The 19,251-nt window shown below is 42.3% G+C and overlaps 1 long non-coding RNA gene across 1 annotated transcript; it reads right to left on the bottom strand.

Moving 5' to 3' along the window:
- Positions 1 to 14,845: 14,845 nt before the first annotated feature.
- Positions 14,846 to 16,722, bottom strand: LOC117084881. The gene is made up of 2 exons (XR_004437730.1): positions 16,482 to 16,722; positions 14,846 to 15,865 (listed from the first exon to the last, which is right to left on the bottom strand). It is a non-coding gene; the product is annotated as an uncharacterized LOC117084881 (long non-coding RNA).
- Positions 16,723 to 19,251: the final 2,529 nt, after the last annotated feature.

The raw sequence follows: 19,251 nt of genomic DNA, 5'->3' as shown, positions 1-19,251 counted from the left end.
AAATCCCACCTTCACTTCCGATTTCTTGCCAGGTATGAGTCCAGCTAGCTATGCTCCAGTTTCCTTACTAAGTAATACCTACTTACGCAGGTGCTTTAGGAGAATGATACAGGGCAGAAGGCGGTTAAGACAATACGTGGCTCACAGCAGGCGTTTGAAGAGACAACGATTATTATTGTTAATTATGGCTCCATAAATATGTGTGATTTGGTGCTCTTACTAGCTAGTGTCCAGGGGGCCTCTCCTGTACCTTTTCTTGTAGTAGTCTTAGAAATTTGGAGCTAAATAAGGTGGAAGCCTGCAGAGAGGTGCAGCATGGACCATTCCCATGCATATTAGCGACGGTTTATTGTGGCTGTGTCATGTCTATTTGTCTCCTTCCTCTTTCAAAGAATTGATGCCATCCAGCATCGGCCTGCTTTCTCTTCAGTTCTTACAGCCCTGTTTACTAAGTCAGTGAAATTGTTTATGTTGCTTTCAAAGGACCAAGAAGTGAAACCATTTGAAAAGAGATAGGATTATATTGGGGTTTTAGAAAGCTGACACGTAACACTAATTTTTTCCTTCTTGCATTCACAATACATTGGGAGAGGACCCAGAAGACAGATAAATGGAGATCAAAATTTTAAAACATTTGTTATGTATTTTGAAAATTCTAATCATGCCAAAGAAGATGACTTTAGCTCTGTGGTCTAACACTTCCCCTAAGTCTATGCTAAGGCTTCTCCAAACCAAGCAGAGCAAAGCAAAGCAAAACTAAGGAAAACAAAACAAAATTGGAGCCTGTCCCCCCACACATGCAGACAGAGCCTGCCCTGAAAAGTCATCCTCACAGTGGATAGAAAAGCATCCTCTCTCCAGGCTCACACATTTGAAATGAGAGAGGGGATGCCATTCTGCTAATCATGCTGTTTCTTCTCCCACACTCAATGGTAAGATCAGCCTCTCTTCCCAGAAGAAGGAATTTTAAAAAGAGGCAGAAAAGTGCTGTGCATCTTCCAGCTGAGTGGTCCCGATGTGTGGTCCCAGGCCAGCTAGGGGTTCATCTGTGGCCTCGTCTGGGATCTCTGACTGCTGTGGTGGGCCAGGGTCCAGGGATCTGAGTTCCACCAAGCCTTCTGGGCATTCTCGCTCAGCGGTCCTTAACCCTGGCTGCATATCAGCATTTCTTAAGAAGATTTAAAAATTATCCATGTTTGAGACTCACAGGCAGAAAAAATTTATAAATCCAAATTCCCTGGACTAAGGGCTAGGGATTCGCACGTTTTGCAGGTGCTTTGGATAATTCTGAGGGGCAGGCAGTGCCCATGGCTACAGCACAGTCCAGCCCAGGCTATGGAAACGAGTCCTGGGCACAGTGCAATGGGCAGGCGCTGGCGGTGACTTTAAACTCACAGTCCTGCCTCTGGGTGTGCCCCGTCCTCCTGCCTCAGCACCCGGCCTTGAGAACATTAGGAAGTCACCTGACATGCAATGAGATCTGGTGAGAATGAACAGTGTAAGATGGTGAGTTTTGAGGCACAGAAAGCTCAAATACCACTGACACCTTTAAACTTGTCAGTTAAAATGTGGACTGCATTGTTTCAAGCCGTCACAAAATCCAAAGCAGGCAGAAATTACCTAATGTATTTTGAAGAGATATTTTTCATATCCTTGAAAGGAATCCAGACTGAAGACTGCCTTTGTTGGCACCTGAGATGACCCCTCAGAGAGTCAGTGAAAAGCAGAAAAGACACAGAAGGCTTATAGTTTTTACATAAGTTAGACTTAAAAAATAAAAGGTGGAAAGATGGGCTGTGTAGCCAAAGAGAAGAATGTTCTTTAGAAAGAGTGAATTGCAAAAGGGACATGAACACATGGGGAATTAAAGGACGTGCTGACAGTATTCTGATGATGGCAATTGAGACTGAGATTAGTGATATGGTTTGGCTGTGTGTCCCCATCCAAATCTCCTCTTGAATTGTAGTTCCCACAGTCCCCAAGGGACCCGGTGGGAGGGAACTGAATCATGGGGTTGCTTACCCAACCCCCATGCTACTGTTCTTGTGATAGTGAGTACGTTTTTGTGAAAACTGATGGTTTTATGAGGGCGTTTCCCCTTTTGCTCATCACTTCCCCTTCCTGCCACCATGTGAAGAAGGAAGTGTTTGCTTCCTCTTTTGCCACAATAGTAAGTTTCCAGAGGCCTCCCCAGCCCGGAGGAACTATGACTCAATTGAATGTCTTTTCTTTCTAAATGACCCTGCCTCTAGTTAAAGTCTTTATTAGCAGCATGAGCATGGACTAATACAACTAGTCTTGACTTTCTGGGGGCCCTGAATGAAAAGCAGCTTTGTATTTATGCTTTCCTCATAAAGGACCCATTGGCTCTAAAGAAAAGCATCACGGGCCACAGGAAAAACTGCTTAATTTTTCAGACATGGGCAAACCTTTTAATTTGCTCCAATTTTCAAAAGAGTAGGACACGAAAACATGATGCATACAACATCGAGACTTACTTCTATGTTATGTGAAAAGTAGTGGAAAGAATGAAGGATAGAAAAAGGAAGAGGTAAGGGCAAAAGAAATGGAAGAAAAGAGAAAAGGAGAGAGAAAAAAGAATAGAGCGTGATGACAGATCACTAGAGAAAAACAGAGACAGAAGCAGAGAAGAAGGAAGGCACAGGACAAACGTGGGAATGGGTGTAAGAAGGTGATGAGTGGTCACTTCATATGAAATGGCCTCTTGTGTTGACTTGGTCCCTGGCCTTCAGGCCATTACAGATCTTCCCAACACACTTTGAAGTGAGTAACTCTTTGGCCTGTATTCAGAGATATTTCACTCTTCTTCATTTTTTAGCTTTCAGAGACGCTGCACTGAAAGGCGTGTCACAATAATCCCACAGAGTATAAATTACTCCATGAACTGCGGTGTCAGTGATGAGAGCATATTAATTTCAGGTCCGAATGAAATCCAGCAAAGGGCTAGGTCCACCTATATACTGAAGGTTTCCTGTTCTGACTCAAAGACTCTGGTGTTGAAATTCATTGATCATTTGGAAAAGAAGCCATCTGCAAATTCAGTACTCATCTGAAAAGCAAAAATGACATGGTATTCCTGCAGACTGCTGCCACCGGTAAAATGCTGAGTGAACACTGATCAAATTAATGTACCTTCAAAAGTGCACAGCGCACCTTTCACTGTCTTGAGGATCAGCCCTAAATAGGGGTTATTTTAGCAGCGAGTCTGCTGGTTGTGCTACTTGAGTTATGGCTCCTTGCTAAGCCCCTGCCACTGGAGATTATTCTGGCAGCAAGCTTTGGAGTGGCAGGTGGGATCCAACCATCCATCATGCCGCTAGGCCCCATTTTCTTTTCTGATTCCCTTGTCCGACTTTGGGGTTTCCGTAAGGAAACTGTGTGGCATTTGCTATCCTTGGGAGATGACTAGAGGCTGATGATCCATCTAGGTATCTCAGAGAAATCTGATTTATGTACTTAAAATTTTCTATTTCTGGACCTCATGATTTGGTTAAATAAGATCAAAGTGACAAGTCAGGAGATAACTTTTGAATCAGTGGTAATTTTTAGTGTTCCTGCATTTACTTTATGACACTAGGTAAATAAATTCTAAACATACTTAATTTACCATTTGAACCACCTGTTGTATACTGTGCTTCCAGTAATCACAGGGTCATGTACTAGCCTTGAGGTTGCCAACATAAATAACGGAGCGACCTGTTCATAGGTTTAGCTCTTGGGAGCAACACAGCCATGATTTTAACCAGAGATAACTGTGTTCAAAGCTGATACTTTAAAACACGTTACCAGCTGGGCGCGGTGGCTCACGCATGTAATCCCTCTCCTTTGGGAGGCTGCAGCAGGCAGATCGCGAGGTCAAGAGATCAAGACCATCCTGGCCAGCACAGTGAAACCCTGTCTCTACTAAAAATACAAAAATTAGCTGGGCATGGTGGTGTGCACCTGTAGTCCCAGCTACTTGGGAGGTTGAGGTGGGAAAATCATTTGAACCAGGAAGGTGGAGCTTGCAGTGAGCCGAGATCGTGCCACTGCACTCTAGCCTGGTGACAGAGCGAGACTCCATCTCAAAAAACAAAACAAAACAACAACAACAGCAAACCACTTTATCATTCTGTCTCTTTATATATACATTACAAACTCTGGAAGTAGAATCTAGAGTCCACAAAAATGATTAAAAATAATAAATGTGAAATATTTAGAATAATGACTAACACACAGTGGCCATTCAGTATTCCATAGTTTTCCTTACAATAATTGTTACATCATATTTTTCAGAATATAGACTGGGAAAAAGCTTCTGAGTGACTAAGTATATCACACAAAATCTATGGATTGCAATTTATGGGGCTATTTTAACTTAACTTATTCACATTTTGAATACATGGTCTTATCTGGTTTCTAGGGCCACTGATTAGAAGCAGCAAATTAGGACAGAAAAGAGGGACTGTTACAGAAAAGGAGAGTGGGAAGTGTGAGAAATGGTGGCTAGAGGCTGTTAGTGGTTTTGTGAAAACTACAAAATTATATCATTGGGAACATAAACTGAAACATTAAGAAAAACAGCCCCCTGGAACCACTTCGTTTAGGAGTAAGATAAACACTAGTTCAGTAACCCCTGAGGACAATTCAGTCCTAACAATGTTGCTGGACCCATCACCTGCAACATTTCCTGGTGTGTCCTGCTGGTAATGAGTTATTTCCTGTGGTGTGTCCTGCTGGTAATGAATTATTTCTTCATTTATATGTCTGAAAAACTTGATTTTACCTTGATCTTTGAAGGTATTTTCACTGGTAGAGAATTTTAGGTTGATTTTCTTCTGTTCTGTCCTGGACAGATTTTGCCCCTCTGTCTCCTCCCTTGCCTTGCTTGCGATGAGAGAGAGAGACGGCTATCCTTATCCTTGTTCCTCTGTGTAGAATCTGACTGGGCAGGCGCGGTGGCTCATGCCTGTAATCCCAGCACTTTGGGAGGCCGAGGCGGGCAGATCACCAGATCAGGAGCTCGAGACCATCCTGGTTAACACAGTGAAACCCCGTCTCTACTAAAAATACGAAAAAAATTAGCCGGGCGTGGTGGCGGCTCCTGTAATGCCAGCTACTTGGGAGGCTGAGGCAGGAGAATCACTTCAATCTGGGAGGCGGAGGGTGCAGTGAGAGGAGATTGCACCACTGCACTCCAATCTTGGCGACAGAGTGAGACTCGTCCAAAAATATATGTATATGTGTGACTTCCCCTCTCCCACACCTCGTGGCTGCTTTCAGCATCTTCTTTTTGTTACTGGTTTGAGCAATTTGGTTATCACATGTCTTGGTATTGTTTTCTTCATGGTTCTTGTGCTTGGGGCTAAACTTCTGGGATCTGTGGGTTGAATACTTCTGCTTTTTCCATCTTTGAGGATTTTAATTCCATGTCTATTGGACTGCTTGGAGTAGTCTCACATTCTGTGATTAGCCCCACTAATGCTCTGGGTTTTTTAAACTATTACTTTTTCTGTGTTACATTGTGAATTTTTTACTGTCACACTTTCAAATGTACAGTTTTTTTTTCCCTGCAATGTCTAATCTGCTGCAATTTCCACTTTGTGTATTTTTTGACCTTAGGAAATCGTAGTTTTCTTCCCTAAAAGTTCAGTTTGGGCCTTTTTAATCTCTCATGCCTCTGCTTAACCTTTTGAAGATGTGAGATGCAGCAATAATTGCTTTGTAAATGTTCTTTTCTGACAATTCTGGCATCTGTGTGAACTCTGCCGTTGGCTCGCACTGTGTGGCCTCTGCAGACTTCAGGCTGGTTTCGTTCGCGCCCTTTCTCACAACGCTCTTGCAGGGATTTCCAGCACACGTGTGAGTAAAACCAAAATCAGACACACTTCTGGTTAGTTCTGGAATCCTGTTAACGGATAAACCAGTGTCCACATCAAGTGGAGGAAGAGAAAATTATTTGTGTCTTCAGGGGTTATCTTCCGGTGTTATTGAGAAACACCTCTGGGCGGCATTGGAGCCACTGTGAACTGCTGTAGCCACAGCCCCCCGCCTCCACCATCATCAGCTGGACAGTGAATAATTCTGTTCTCTTCCATGATACAAAATGCCTCATATGACCTGATTTTTAGACATCGTCCCAACCTCCACACGTCTAGAATAATAGGTACAATGTGTCTGTGGTGCATAAATAAATTCATATAAAATTGTGACTACACATTCAGGAAGAATATTCACGGGGAATATTTAATGCGTGCTACCTGACACAGAGTCAATACGTTCCTCCGTGATGCTTGCAATGCTTTGAGGACAAGGATTACATCTTTATTCCCTTCTTTAGTTCAGTGGTTGGCAATAATATATGGACAAAGAACAAATGCATTAGTGCATTACGGCCACACCAAGCAGCATATTAACACTGGTAATGTTTATTGAAAGAAACATTAAATATCACACCTAAAAAGTATTAAGGAAACGAACTGGGTACATTATTTTCAAGGCTCGATGAAAATGTGAGGTACGTTGTTCAAAAATTATGAAGAATTCTAAGACATTGAAGTAGAGCATTGAACCAAGTGCCTGTCTCTGCAGCCACACAGATCATGTGCCCGGGGGCTGGTCATGCCCAGAAATCACCGTTTACAACAAGCTGTTGTACAGTTCAGAATAGTTAGAAGATAATCATTCAGATGTTTGTAGCATAAAAAACAGACAAATATTTAAGGTGTTGGATACTCCATTACATGAGTTTGATTTTTACAAGTTGTATGAATGCATGAAATTATCACATGTACCACCAAAATATGTACATCCATTATGTATAAGTAGAAAATTAAAATTTTTATAAATGGAGAAAAAAATGAAATCCCTGATTAAAAGTGTTAGAAATGAGAATTTATACCTGAAAAAGCAGCTGAAATTTTAGAAGGAAAGTTTTAGCCACAAGCCAACCTCAGAAAACATGAGACTCAAATTCAAAGAACGAACTATGCAAATTTCTGGCTAACAGCAAAATTGCACATGTGCAAGGGAGATCTATGAAGCCTAGTGAAAAAGCAGAAAGAAAAAAATTTAAAAACTGTAGAAAGTAAAACCCAATTTCAAGTGCAAAGAACCAAACAAAATGAACAATACCTCACAGATTTCTAAATTGCTGAAGACAGTGTAGTATTTCCTCCCAAGACCAATAATAAGTTGATTTGAAAAGAGCAATTACGATACAGACTAGTGTTATATACCATTGGTCTAGTTAGATTGGCTATGCTTAATGTTACTATTATGTAAAGTTAGTAGTTAGGGTCTTGGACTTTTAAAATTGAAAAAAGGTAGGTACTATGATGGCAAGTATTAGGGTTCATACTGGAGAACAGGTGAAGTCATCTTTCACTGTTGATTGAATATGCCATGGATATTTGAGCATCTTGAGTTGGTCACACCACTTTTACACTTCCATTTTGAATGCAAAAGCTTTATGCTTAAATCAAATAACGTGGCTAAGACTATTAACAAGAACATATAAAACTCAGCTCCTTGAAACAGCCCATATAAAAAGATGCTTGCTTGGGGGAACTGAATAATTTTCTGGGGACACATCTTTTCTTTGTTTGACTTGTTTGGTTAAAAAAACCCATTCATATTTTGGCTTGATATGCCATAACATTTTGATTTAAAGTCTGTAAACGTCAGAGAAAGACTATCTACAAAACTGTCAAGATGCATTTTGGATTGCCTCCCTACTTCCATTTTCTTCAAAAGATTTAAATGCAATTTGGATTATAAAAATCACATTAAGATAGAAAGACCGTGGGATGCATTTCACCTGGGGTGCTTGTTAAAAAACGCAATTTCTGGGATCTCATTCCAGATCTACTCAATGAGACTCTGCAGGTGGGCCCCTAGAATCTGCATTTTTTATGCTTTCCAGATGTTTCTTATGCACAGTCAAGTTTGCAAACCACTGCTTTCGAGTTTTAACTGCCATTAAGTAGAACTTTCAATGGATGCAGCCCTAATTTCTGAATTATTAATGATTAATAGAATCTGCTTTTACTATACACTCACTAAAATACATAGCTGCTTGAGCTGAAATATACAGATGTGCTGTCTTGCCGAAAAGAGAAGGAAAATCAAAGCTGTGACTGAGTCATGTTTGAAGTTTAGCTGTGAGATTTGATGGCTTTTAGCTGAATTAAATGGTAGGCAAAATGTGTGTCTGTTCACCGCTCTCCTCTGACAGCATTTCCCTGTCTTGAAGCTAACCCTCATGCAGGGACGTCTTATCACTGCTCACTGAATTTCAACAGAAAGACACGAGTTACAAAGTGAAGCGTGGCGAACTTCTCCAGGTTTTTCCTCAGAACAGGCAGTGACAGAGCTGTGTCAGGCAGAGCCTGCTCCTGATTTAATTTGATCTTTCTAGGGAGGATTAAGGATATTGTCCTCAACCCAGTTAGAATGTTGCTGCTAAGTTTCAATGTGTCGGAGGCTTTTTCATTTTCCTGGAGCTGGCTGGCTGGCATGGCAAGTGACAGCATTCCAGCATTTGCATTATCTTCCTTAGTGTGCACATTTTTCAACCAAGCCAGTGAAGTGGTTGGGAGGAAAAAATCACAGAGCTCATAAGAAGGGCTCCTGGGCCTGCTCGGGAGGCTTGCAGAGGGCACGCCCGAAGGTGTGCATGATGCCTTCTGTCCCTCACCTGCCCCTTGCCTCAGTGTGATCCTGATCTCAAGTGATCCATCTGCCTCAGCCTCCCAAAGTGCTGGGATTACGTGCGTGAGCCACCACGCCCGGCCAACTTCTGTGTATTTATTGAGGGAGGTGATTCGGGTAGGGGTGGTGTAAGCATTAGGGCATGTGAAAGAGAAAGAGTCCTGGTTTGTAAGATCATGTGAGGGAGAGGGAGAGGGAGTGGAGCACAGGTTTCCGCCACCACGTTGCCTTGAAATTGGAGTCCTCAGTTATGAATTTTATAATAACGTCCTCAACAAGGCCTCAGTTTGCAGTGTGCGCCTGACTTAAGGATGATTTTTAAATGACCACGTCGTGTTTGTAAAGACACTTTGTACTTGTCAGATGCTTGCATATGCACCTTCTCAGTTAATTCTTTGTACTTGTGGGACGCTTGCATATACACCGTTTCAGTTAATTTTTTGTACTTGTCGGAGTGCTTGCGTATGCACCATCTCGGATAATTCTTGCCAAGATTCTGTTTGGTATGCAAGGCAAGTCCTATTATCTTCACTTTATGAATGAGGAAAAGACACACAGAAGCTAATAATAAGTGGAGCCACATTGGCTCTGAAATTTGTAAACTCTGATATAAAAAAGAAATCATGTCTCTGGAAAGAAAACTGCTACAAACTATACACCTGCTTTCTAAAACCTGTGTGGCTCTTCACTATTGATTTTGCTGCCTTCTACCTACTCCCGTGTGCTGTTGGCTACGTCCAGCACTGAGGACTGGGAAGGAGGCTTCTTCCCACTTTAGGATCATGGGGATGTCCTTCTAGAATTTGAACTGTGCTTTGGTCCTGAGCTTGTCCTGGGGTGCAACATTCATTGTTCTCATTTGCTAGAGAATACAAGATCAGAATTTAAATAGTCGCTGTTTTCCAAGATGCAAAGTGATACGCTGTTATTTGTTTTAAAATCCTATCTGTTGATTTGATTGGCTGGTGTTCCAGTCTTCGCTGTGTATCGCTCTGTGTCCAGTGGGATTTGCCAATGGATCCGGGTATTTTCTCTTTCCAGAAGCACACCATAATATTGGTGTAAGATTTGTGGCAGGAACGTACTGGGCATCAACTGCAGACCGAACCAGTTCTTATAACATTCTGAAGCCAAATTTTCCCTCTGCAACATGAATGGTATTGTCCATGTTCTTCAATCAAGAATGTTCCATTTGAAGGCATTCCTCATCCAGCAGAAAACATAAATTTCACTTTGGAGCACCTATCTAGTAGGAGAATTTGTTTTTTCATTCAATTAACCAAATTGAAAATGTAAGAACACTATTATGGAAGCTTCAATGTCAATGTGTGTGTGTGTGTATGACGATTGTTGCTAATTAAAAATAAGCCGATTTAGGACGTTTGAAGTGAAGAAGCACTCACATTCCCTTATCTCAGCATTTATACAGCACCTGGACTGTGTGCTCTCTGCCCACATTATCTGGCTGTGCCTGGCATAGCTTCTGGCAGCAATAGTGAGAAAGAATTTAGTAGATGTTCAAACACAAATATACTGTTAGCTTTTCTGTTGTTGCTAAGGCTGCTTCAGGTATTTTACATTTTTCTTTACCTTCTGGGAGAGGACTTACTACTATGAACAATTCTGCACATTGCTTGAGGCAATGATAAAGCATATTACCCTATTTATTTTACTCTCGTTGTTATTTGGGAAAGTGGTGGGCCAGACATGCTTGTAGATTAGCTACTGGCTAATCTACTGGAGCTACTGGCAAGGCTATGTTTAAAGTTTCAGTTGTAATAAAAACGTGTTAAAGCAACCAATGGCACCGTATAAGGAATGCCAGAGGGAAGGTCATTCTGTGTGTCCTACAGCCTCAGAAGTGGGATCTTCCCCACACTTTCTGTGAAGACAATGCAATTCATAGCAGAGACATCTTCGAAGCTGCTTGGCACGTGACGGTAATGAAGGATTGCTATGTGAGGCCACTGGGATTCCCACTACCACACACACTGGTGTTATGAAAGGATCCTTAGTCCCAGCATGCCTAAGAAAGCAGAATCTGATTCCTAGTCTTGGAAATCCCATCTCAGGCATGATGCCATGTTTCCAGAGCTGGAACCTTTCTACTGACTTATTTCCATGACTTCTTTTTCTCCAGCCACTGAACGCTCACTCCCGGTGTGTCCTTACTAAAACATTAGTTAATGTATTATTTATTCATGATAGTTCAGCTATCTGCATAACGTCTGTGCTTTTATTTATTTATTTAATTTATTTTTTTGAGATAGATTCTTGCTCTGTTGTCCAGGCTGAAGTGAAGTGGCATAATCTTGGCTCACTGCAACCTCCGCCTCCTGGGTTCAAACGATTCTTGTCTCAGCCTCCCGAGTAGCTGGGATTACAGGCACACACCACCATGCCCAACTAACTTTTATATTTTTAGTAGAGATGGGGTTTCACCATGTTGGCCAGGCTGGTCTCGAGCTCCTGACCTCAAGTGATCCACCTGCCTGAGCCTCCCAAAGTTCTGGGATTACATGCGTGAACCACCACAACTGGCCAACTTCTATTGAGGGAGGTGATTCGGGTAGGGGTGGTGTAAGGATTAGGGCATGTGAAACAGAAGGAGTCCTAGTTTGTAAGATCATGTGAGGGAGAGGGATAGGGAGTGGAGCCCAGGGTGAATGAGACCAACACGTGTAAGAGGGAATGATGAGGAGGCGGGAGGAGAGGGGTGGTGTACGACAGGGCTGGTGTAAAAAAGGGTGGTGTAAGAAAGGGGTTGGTGTAGGAAAGGGGTGGTGTAGGAAAGGGTGGTGTAGGAAAGGGATGGTGTAGGAAAGGGGTGGTGTAGGAAAGGGTGGTGTAGGAAAGGGGTGGTGTAGGAAAGGGGTGGTGTAGAAAAGGGGTGGTGTAGGAAAGGGGTGGTGTAGGAAAGGGGTGGTGTAGAAAAGGGGTGGTGTAGAAAAGGGGTGGTGTAGGAAACGGGTGTTGTAGGATAGGGTTGGTGTAGGAAAGGGTTGGTGTAGGAAAGGGGTGGTGTAGGAAACGGGTGTTGTAGGATAGGGTTGGTGTAGGAAAGGGGTGGTGTAGGAAATGGGTGGTGTAGGAAACGGGTGTTGTAGGATAGGGTTGGTGTAGGAAAGGGGTGGCGTAGGAAAGGGTGTTGTAGGAAAGGGGTAGTGTAGGAAAGGGGTGGTGTAGGAAAGGGTGGTGTAGGAAAGGGGTAGTGTAGGAAAGGTGTAGTGTAGGAAATGGGTGTTGTAGGATAGCGTTGGTGTAGGAAAGGGGTGATGTAGGAAAGGGGTGCTGTAGGAAAGGGGTGGTGTAGGAAAGGGTGGTGTAGGAAAGGGGTAGTGTAGGAAAGGGTGGTGTAGAAAAGGGTGGTGTAGGAAAGGGGTAGTGTAGGAAAGGTGTGGTGTAGGAAACGGGTGCTGTAGGATAGGGTTGGTGTAGGAAAGGGGTAGTGTAGGAAAGGGTGATGTAGGAAAGTGTGGTGTAGGAAAGGGGTGATGTAGGAAAGGGGTGGTGTAGGAAAGGGGTGTTGTAGGATAGGGTTGGTGTAGGAAAGGGTGGTGTAGGAAAGAGTTGGTGTAAGATAGGGTTGGTGTAGGAAAGGGGTGGTGTAGGAAAGAGTTGGTGTAGGATAGGGTTGGTATAGGAAAGGGGTGGTGTAGGAAAGGGTTGGTGTAGGATAGGGTTGGTGTAGGAAAAGGGTGGTGTAGGAAAGGGGTGGTGTAGGAAAGGGGTGGTGTAGGATAGGGTTGGTGTAGCAAAGGGTTCGTGTAGGAAAGGGTTGGTGTAAGGTGCTGACTTTTGCATAAGTTGCACAGGGGTAGGAGCGGGTGATGATGGAACGTTGTAAGAATGTGATATTTGGGTGGAAATAACAACTTAGAAATTGAGTCATCTTTTAGCTGCAGAGGAGGATATTCCCTTCACTGTACAGTGAGAGGCTGCTTTATCCATGACTCTTGACAAAGATGTTCACTTTTTGCCTTTTTCTGCATTATTGACATCTGGAGTTCTAACAGCCAAGAGAGACAGAGGTCTTAGTGGAATCAATATTTCTATTATACATAAGAAAATCCCAGAAGGAGGGCCTATATAGATTAATCTGTACACAACCAAACTAAGATTTAAGAATTGTTTGAAGATAATCCTGGGATTATGTATTGCATTTAATTTTAAGCTTCTTTCTTTATTCCCATTTGCTTTACATTTTCTCTCTCCTATTTTATTCCTCCTTGAAATAAAATTGGAAAATAATGTGTTTTAAATGTAGAATCAAGGAATAACAAGAAATCATCATTTCAACTGCTATCATTCACAGTGAAATCAAATGCTTGGATGATTACTTTGTTAATTACTAACAACTCCAAAATTCTGATTCTCAATCCACAGTCTATTGAATCATATTAATCATATCAATGGCTTGCTTTTATTTAATGGAAAAAGACAAAGAAGAAAAAGAGTGTCCAGTAGAGAGGAGGAGAAAGTACTACAGGGAACACCGGGGTCCTCATGATAAGTTCGCTTTATTCCACTCCATACTTCCTGTTAATTAGGAGCTTCCAATCATTGCAGTAACATGGGGTCCTACACTTTAACCCAACCCTTCCTCTTGTACTATCCCTAACTTTAACTAGTATGAGGTGAATACTTGAGCTCAGCGACTTCCCATGGCTTTCACACCTTGGGAGTTGTTCTTACTCTTTTTGATATAACAACCCTCAATTAATGTTTGGTATTCTTACACAACCAGTGGGAAAACAAATATGTGGTATGCATCTGGAAAGCTTAGAAAAGATAGAGATAGACATATACCTAGGCTTGTTTTTATTTTAATTGAATACTTTGCAAGGGTATCTTCTATATTTAAAAATGTTAATCCAATTCAAACAGATTGATATTGAATTAACAGGAAGTAATAAATTGGTTTATTTATCCTAGTAGAATTAAAAAATCTTGCTAATCTATACATTCAATTTCTAGTCCCTAGTTTGAAAAGAGCATTTTCTTCCTTTTGAAATATATCTGAGCATAGTAACTTTCAAGGTCCTAGGTTTATTGGCATAATTTAATGGAAAAATTTTTGCTCCAAAGCATCCATTTTTCCCCCCAAGCTTTGTGGTTTTCAATTTCTCATCTATTGGGTGGCTTTTAGTTTACACGGCAGAACAGAATCTTCTCAACTTTTTGATTCCTGTAATAAAATATTCAATGGAGAACTAAGCCAAAGTTTGCTTCAACCAAGGATATGATCTCATCCTTATTCTTGTCTTTATGCTTATTGAAATACAGCTATTCCTATATGTATTTAGCGAAGTGATAGGCTTAAGCATCAGTTGTCTTTTTTGGCTAATTTGTGATTAAGCCCATGTTCACATAAAATAATATTTAAAACTGTAAAGCTCCGTGTGCACAACAGTATTGATACCACTGTCATATCTCAAGACTAAATTATATACTCTCCTCCTAGCCCCCTTTCACTCCTTCGCCCTTCACCACATAGGACACTTTCTGGAAAAGAAGTCCAGGCAAAGAGACGTTAGTTTAATTCTTGCTAATGTCACATAAAAATACATCACCAACTTGGAATTTCTGGAAGAAAAAACCTGAGTCCTGGTCTCCTGGTTGCAGTGTGTGGGTTGGAGGCTTCCAGTTAACTGTGGAGGACACGCCGTTGCTGCTGGCGGTGCTGCAGGAGGAGAAATCTGCATTATCCAGGGCCAGGGGCATAAAGCTTCATGTCCGTTCAAAGTAGCAGAGTCTGGGCTCTGCTCTGGGAGTCAGAGCTGGGGGCCTTTAGGGCGCTTCCTATGCAGAGAGCCTAGGTTTATTAGAAAAGAGAGGAACTTCCTTTTTTACCATCTAGCCTTCACCTTGGCAGGGAGACAGGTGTTTTGAGTAGAAACCCTTCAACTCAATGTGTCCAACCAGTGCCTCAGCAGAGCTGTGCCTGGCCTGCCCGCCTCTCCCCTGCCCTCGGTTTTGGCCCAGAGTGTATTTTAACTGTCTGATGTCTCTCTTGGTTAGTGTGAGTGAAATGCCACAGAAAACCAATCGCATCCTGTGGGGAAGCTGAAATCAGTGCAACCAACAATTATATTAAAAGTCTAGTTAAGAATAAAAAACAATAGGACAGACGTGCCTTGGTGGAGGTTTATTTTCTATGGAGAAATAAACACAGTTGTTGCTTTTGGACTCCACTCTGCACAACACGGTAGTGAATGTGGAGTTAGGTGGTGACTGAAGAATTTGGATTCTTTCCTCCAGATTACAATGCTCATTAAGGAGCAGCCTGTAATGAAATCTGCGACGTGAGCTTAAAACCAGCTAAGTTATTATTATAAAAGTCACAGTCTGCACAGGGCTTCATAAATTCACACCAGGGAGAGCTTCTAACAAGATTCCCACCCTCCACCCCCCACGCAGACTTCAGAGCTCCTTGCTGGGTCTCCACTCAGAGGCTTATCCCATGGCCAAGCAGGGACGGCCCTTGTGTGTGAAAACACCTGGCCGTCCAGCTTCGAGAACACTGAGCACTTTCGACATGACAGTCCCCACTGGCCCACACCGCATTTCTTACAGTGAGCGTGGTTTTTAACTGCATCGTTTTGCTTAACAAGTTTTTTTTTTTTTTTTTTTTTCCTACAGATGTAACCTTTCCCTGTGTTTCCTGACTGGGACACCAGCCGGGTATTCTAGCTAACTTTGGAAGATATATATCACTGTTTCTTTTGCCAGCCTTGTTTGAAAACATCTACATGTTGCTTGCCCTGTTCAATCCATCACTACCCTTGAAAAGGTCATGGTTCTCTCATCAGGAAACTTTTCAAAAATCCTTGGCTGTGATTTATCTTATGTTACAGGCTCTGACAGTGATTCTCCAGAAGCGAGGCCCATTAGTTTCTTGTAAGGTCATTCCCCTGCTGTCGCATGCAGAGTGAGTGTCAGTTATGCTTGCCTGAGCTGGAAACATCCTCTCGGGTGATCTCAAGGGGGGCGAAGGCAGGGCCATGACTGGTTTCTATGTGAGACTGACTCAGGTTAGACAGGTGGTCCATGGGGGAAAGGGAGGGTGTCCCCTGTAGGTGGTGGAGCCTGAAAGATAACTCTTATGTTCAATCCTGCTTCTCCAAGATTCAGTTCACAAAGATAAGCATGCCTTGAAATATTTAATATTTTATCTTATTATATTCATATTCTGTGGTTGTTTAAAAATTCTTCAATATGTTATAAACAAATGTATCTGATTCCCTGTAAGCTTTGTAGGGACGTTAATTATTACTGACATGAGGAATTAAAGGCAGCCTAGATATTATTTTTAGAAATTACAGCATTTGAAAATCATATTCAGTGAATTTCAGATAAGTTATATCTATCCTATTTAATACTCAGTAATGTTTAGTGAAAGGGTCAGACACTTTGGGGTGACAAGTGGCATTATGAAGTCAAATAATTTGTTTTCATGTTTAGGAAGACATTTTGAGGGAGATAGTTTTGGTTTCATGAATTCTCTGTGATAAGGGCAAAATCAGATGTTATATAGGAAGAATTTATGATACCCACACAATTGTAAAATCTCACTGTTTTCCCATTCAATACTCTCAGCCACTAAAATATGTCCAGTGTATATTTTCTGTTTTTTCTAGATCTATTGTCCTTTCAAATGCTCATTTATTCCAGAAGCACCTGTTAGGACATTGCACTTATTTCCTTTCAGTATAAGGTCCTGTGTTGCCTACTGAGAATGAAACACTGAAGAAGACAGAAAGTCCCACCTTGAAGAGCTTCCAAGTGTAGTGAGTCTCGTGGCATCAGGTATGGCTGGTACCGTGGAAACACTTGGCTGACTGTGCAGGAGACACTGGGTAGGAGGCGGAAGGCGATGGCAAGAAATCAAGTTCAGGTGCAGGGGACACTCCTGAGAGCATTCCTGCTCTGTCCCCGTGGCCTGAGTGGCCTTCTCAGTTGCACAGGTAGGTTTTCTCTGCTCTGCACTCCCTCTCTCCCAAGGCACCCTTTAGAAAAGTGTAAATTTGTAAGGGTGGTTAGCCCTTGACTTTATCCCATGTCTGCAGTAGGGGCACCAACACTAGGACTGAAACTAGAGCTTACTATTGTTGATCAAACCGTCAGGGTTAATAAGTCACATAAGTTACATTTATGGACTGGGAAAGAAATGGAAGAAAGTCAGAGTACAAGTAATAAAGGGTTACCAGGTCCCTAGACCTGAAAGGGCTAATACATTCATGCAGTAGGTGTCCGGGATCCTCACATGGTCCTTCATGCTTAGGAACACGATCGCTGGTCTTCACTACACAGACCAGAGCCTGCCTGCTTTTCGTGGTCCTTCATGCTTAGGAACACAGTCGCTCGTCTTCTCTACACAGACCAGAGCCTGCCTGCCTTTTGTGGTCCTTCATATTTGCAGTGTGTGGGTTGGAGTTGCTTTCTTAGCCATGATAGTGACTGAAGGGAATATCAGAGTCTGTTAATGAATGAGGCTTGGAGATTTCATTTTCAAAATATATTTTAAAATTACCCAATTACATGGTATTGTATTGGAAAGTTCTTAGATTAGGTTTCACTTTAGAAATGTGTTTTGGCCCTAAGAGTGATAGGAAAGAAATGTGTTCCTAATTATTCCCAGATAATTAAAATTTATGCTGTTATTGATGCTTGTTGAATTGGACGCAAAGGGAAGACATCTTGTTGTTTAATAATTCAAATAATTTGAATTGGATTTTAAATTGGCCTCAGGAAGATCCCTTTGGTTCATTTACTGATAATACATTCCCAAACTGATGATTCTAACTACTTACCTTTGAAGGAAAAAATTTGGCTTTCTTTCCTCAGTTCTCCTCTCCCTCCTCCTTGAGAGTAATGTGGTGTGGTGGAAGAAAGATTTGCTGAGTGTTTGGAAGCTGACGTTTTAGCTTGGCCTCCAATATTTCCTCACAGGAAATCTCTAAAGCCCTTTGAATTCAATTTCCCCAGTGGCAAAATGGAGCTAGTAATGCAACCTCATGCAACCCACAGAGACTCAAATGAGAGAACTGACATGAAGACGTTGTCACAGCTGCAAAACATTATATAAATGCAAGGTATTTGAATTACTGTAATTATATAAATCCAAGGTATCATAATTACTAGTTCTGGGTCAATACAAGGCACTCCACGCACGTGGAAAATAACTGCGTAGGGCCAAAAGGTGCATCATGAGTGTCTCCTCCTGCCTCTGCTCCCTGGGTCTTCCGTCGTCCCATTTCATTCCTAGAGGCAACCACTGATCCTGGTGAGTGCTAAGGACCTTCCAGAGATACTGACACAGCGAGAGATTTTACTAAGTGTGTGCAATAGACATGGGGCAGGAGAAATACCTTTTCACTTTTAGCAGGACATAGTTTTCGGCGTGTAATATTGCTCAAGATCTAAGGAATACCACTCAGTAGTTTTTTTGTTTGCAATAGAAAAGAGTAGAGATCCGTGTGCTGTCAGCGGAACCCGCCGTTTCTCAGATGTGGGGTGAGGTTCAGGGAGCACCACTGAAGGGGCAGAAATAAGACAACAAGGAGCCTGAACTCTCAGCCCCAGACCGGCCTTCGCTCCCCACCACGCGTCATTGCTTTTCAGAGCTGTTGCTCCCCTTTCTCATCTCTAGATCACTGGATGACAGCTCTGGCAGAAACAAATAGCAGGTGCGATGACATGCGCTTGTGGGTTTTAGGTTCTAGTTTGGCTGTAACATGTTGCTGTGTCTCTTCTTCCAGACATGCCTTCATTTCGTAGGCTCAACACCTCTGTTTAACATCATAATTAGATTCAAGACCAATTCAGTCAAGACGTCGTCACAGGTCACGTGGTCTTATTATCACAGCTGGGGCTTCAAGCCCACGTCAGCTTTTCCAGAACAGCAAGTGTATTCACTTCGGCCGTGCCGTCCGGGCAATGTCATCAAACCCACATCAGCTTTTCCAGAACAGCAAGTGTATTCACTCCAGCCGTGCCGTCCGAGCAATGTCAAACACGCCTCACATTCTTGCCCAAGAAGCTGGTCTCTTAGGTTTCCTTGTTTCCTATTATTTCAGGGCCCGTGGGGGATGTGTCAAATGTCTGCCAGATCTTTTACCCTTTAATTTGTTCATATTCACCTTAGAGGTCAGTTCCAACTGGATTCGAACCTAATATCTAAAAATAGGACATGAAGGGGTCAGAATTACCAGCACATGGAGGGAAAATTGGAGAGGTCAGTATAATCAGCTGTGTTTACCTGCCCAGAGGTAAAAGCAGGTTGTATTTGCCGTTACTACTCATAAAACTCTACCTTAGACAATGAAGAAAGCATCTCTTTAAAGTGCTTATGTCTCTGAGGCTAACAAATATATTGGTCAGGGTGGCCATTGAAAACCAGTTCACCCTAGCAAAAGGATTTTTACTGATTAGTAGTCAAAGAGAAGGAAAATCAGGTCCATCATTTCAACATAAATAATGGGGAATTACAAACAGTCTGGAGACCCTTATGTGGACTTAGAAATCTTAGCGTTGCAA

This window comes from Trachypithecus francoisi, unplaced genomic scaffold (genome assembly GCF_009764315.1).
Source record: "Trachypithecus francoisi isolate TF-2019V2 unplaced genomic scaffold, Tfra_2.0 Lachesis_group1, whole genome shotgun sequence".
In the NCBI taxonomy this organism is placed as follows: Eukaryota; Metazoa; Chordata; class Mammalia; order Primates; family Cercopithecidae; genus Trachypithecus; species Trachypithecus francoisi.
The sequence above is the reverse complement of the archived record's forward strand: the minus strand, read 5'-3'. Positions and strand labels throughout refer to the sequence as shown.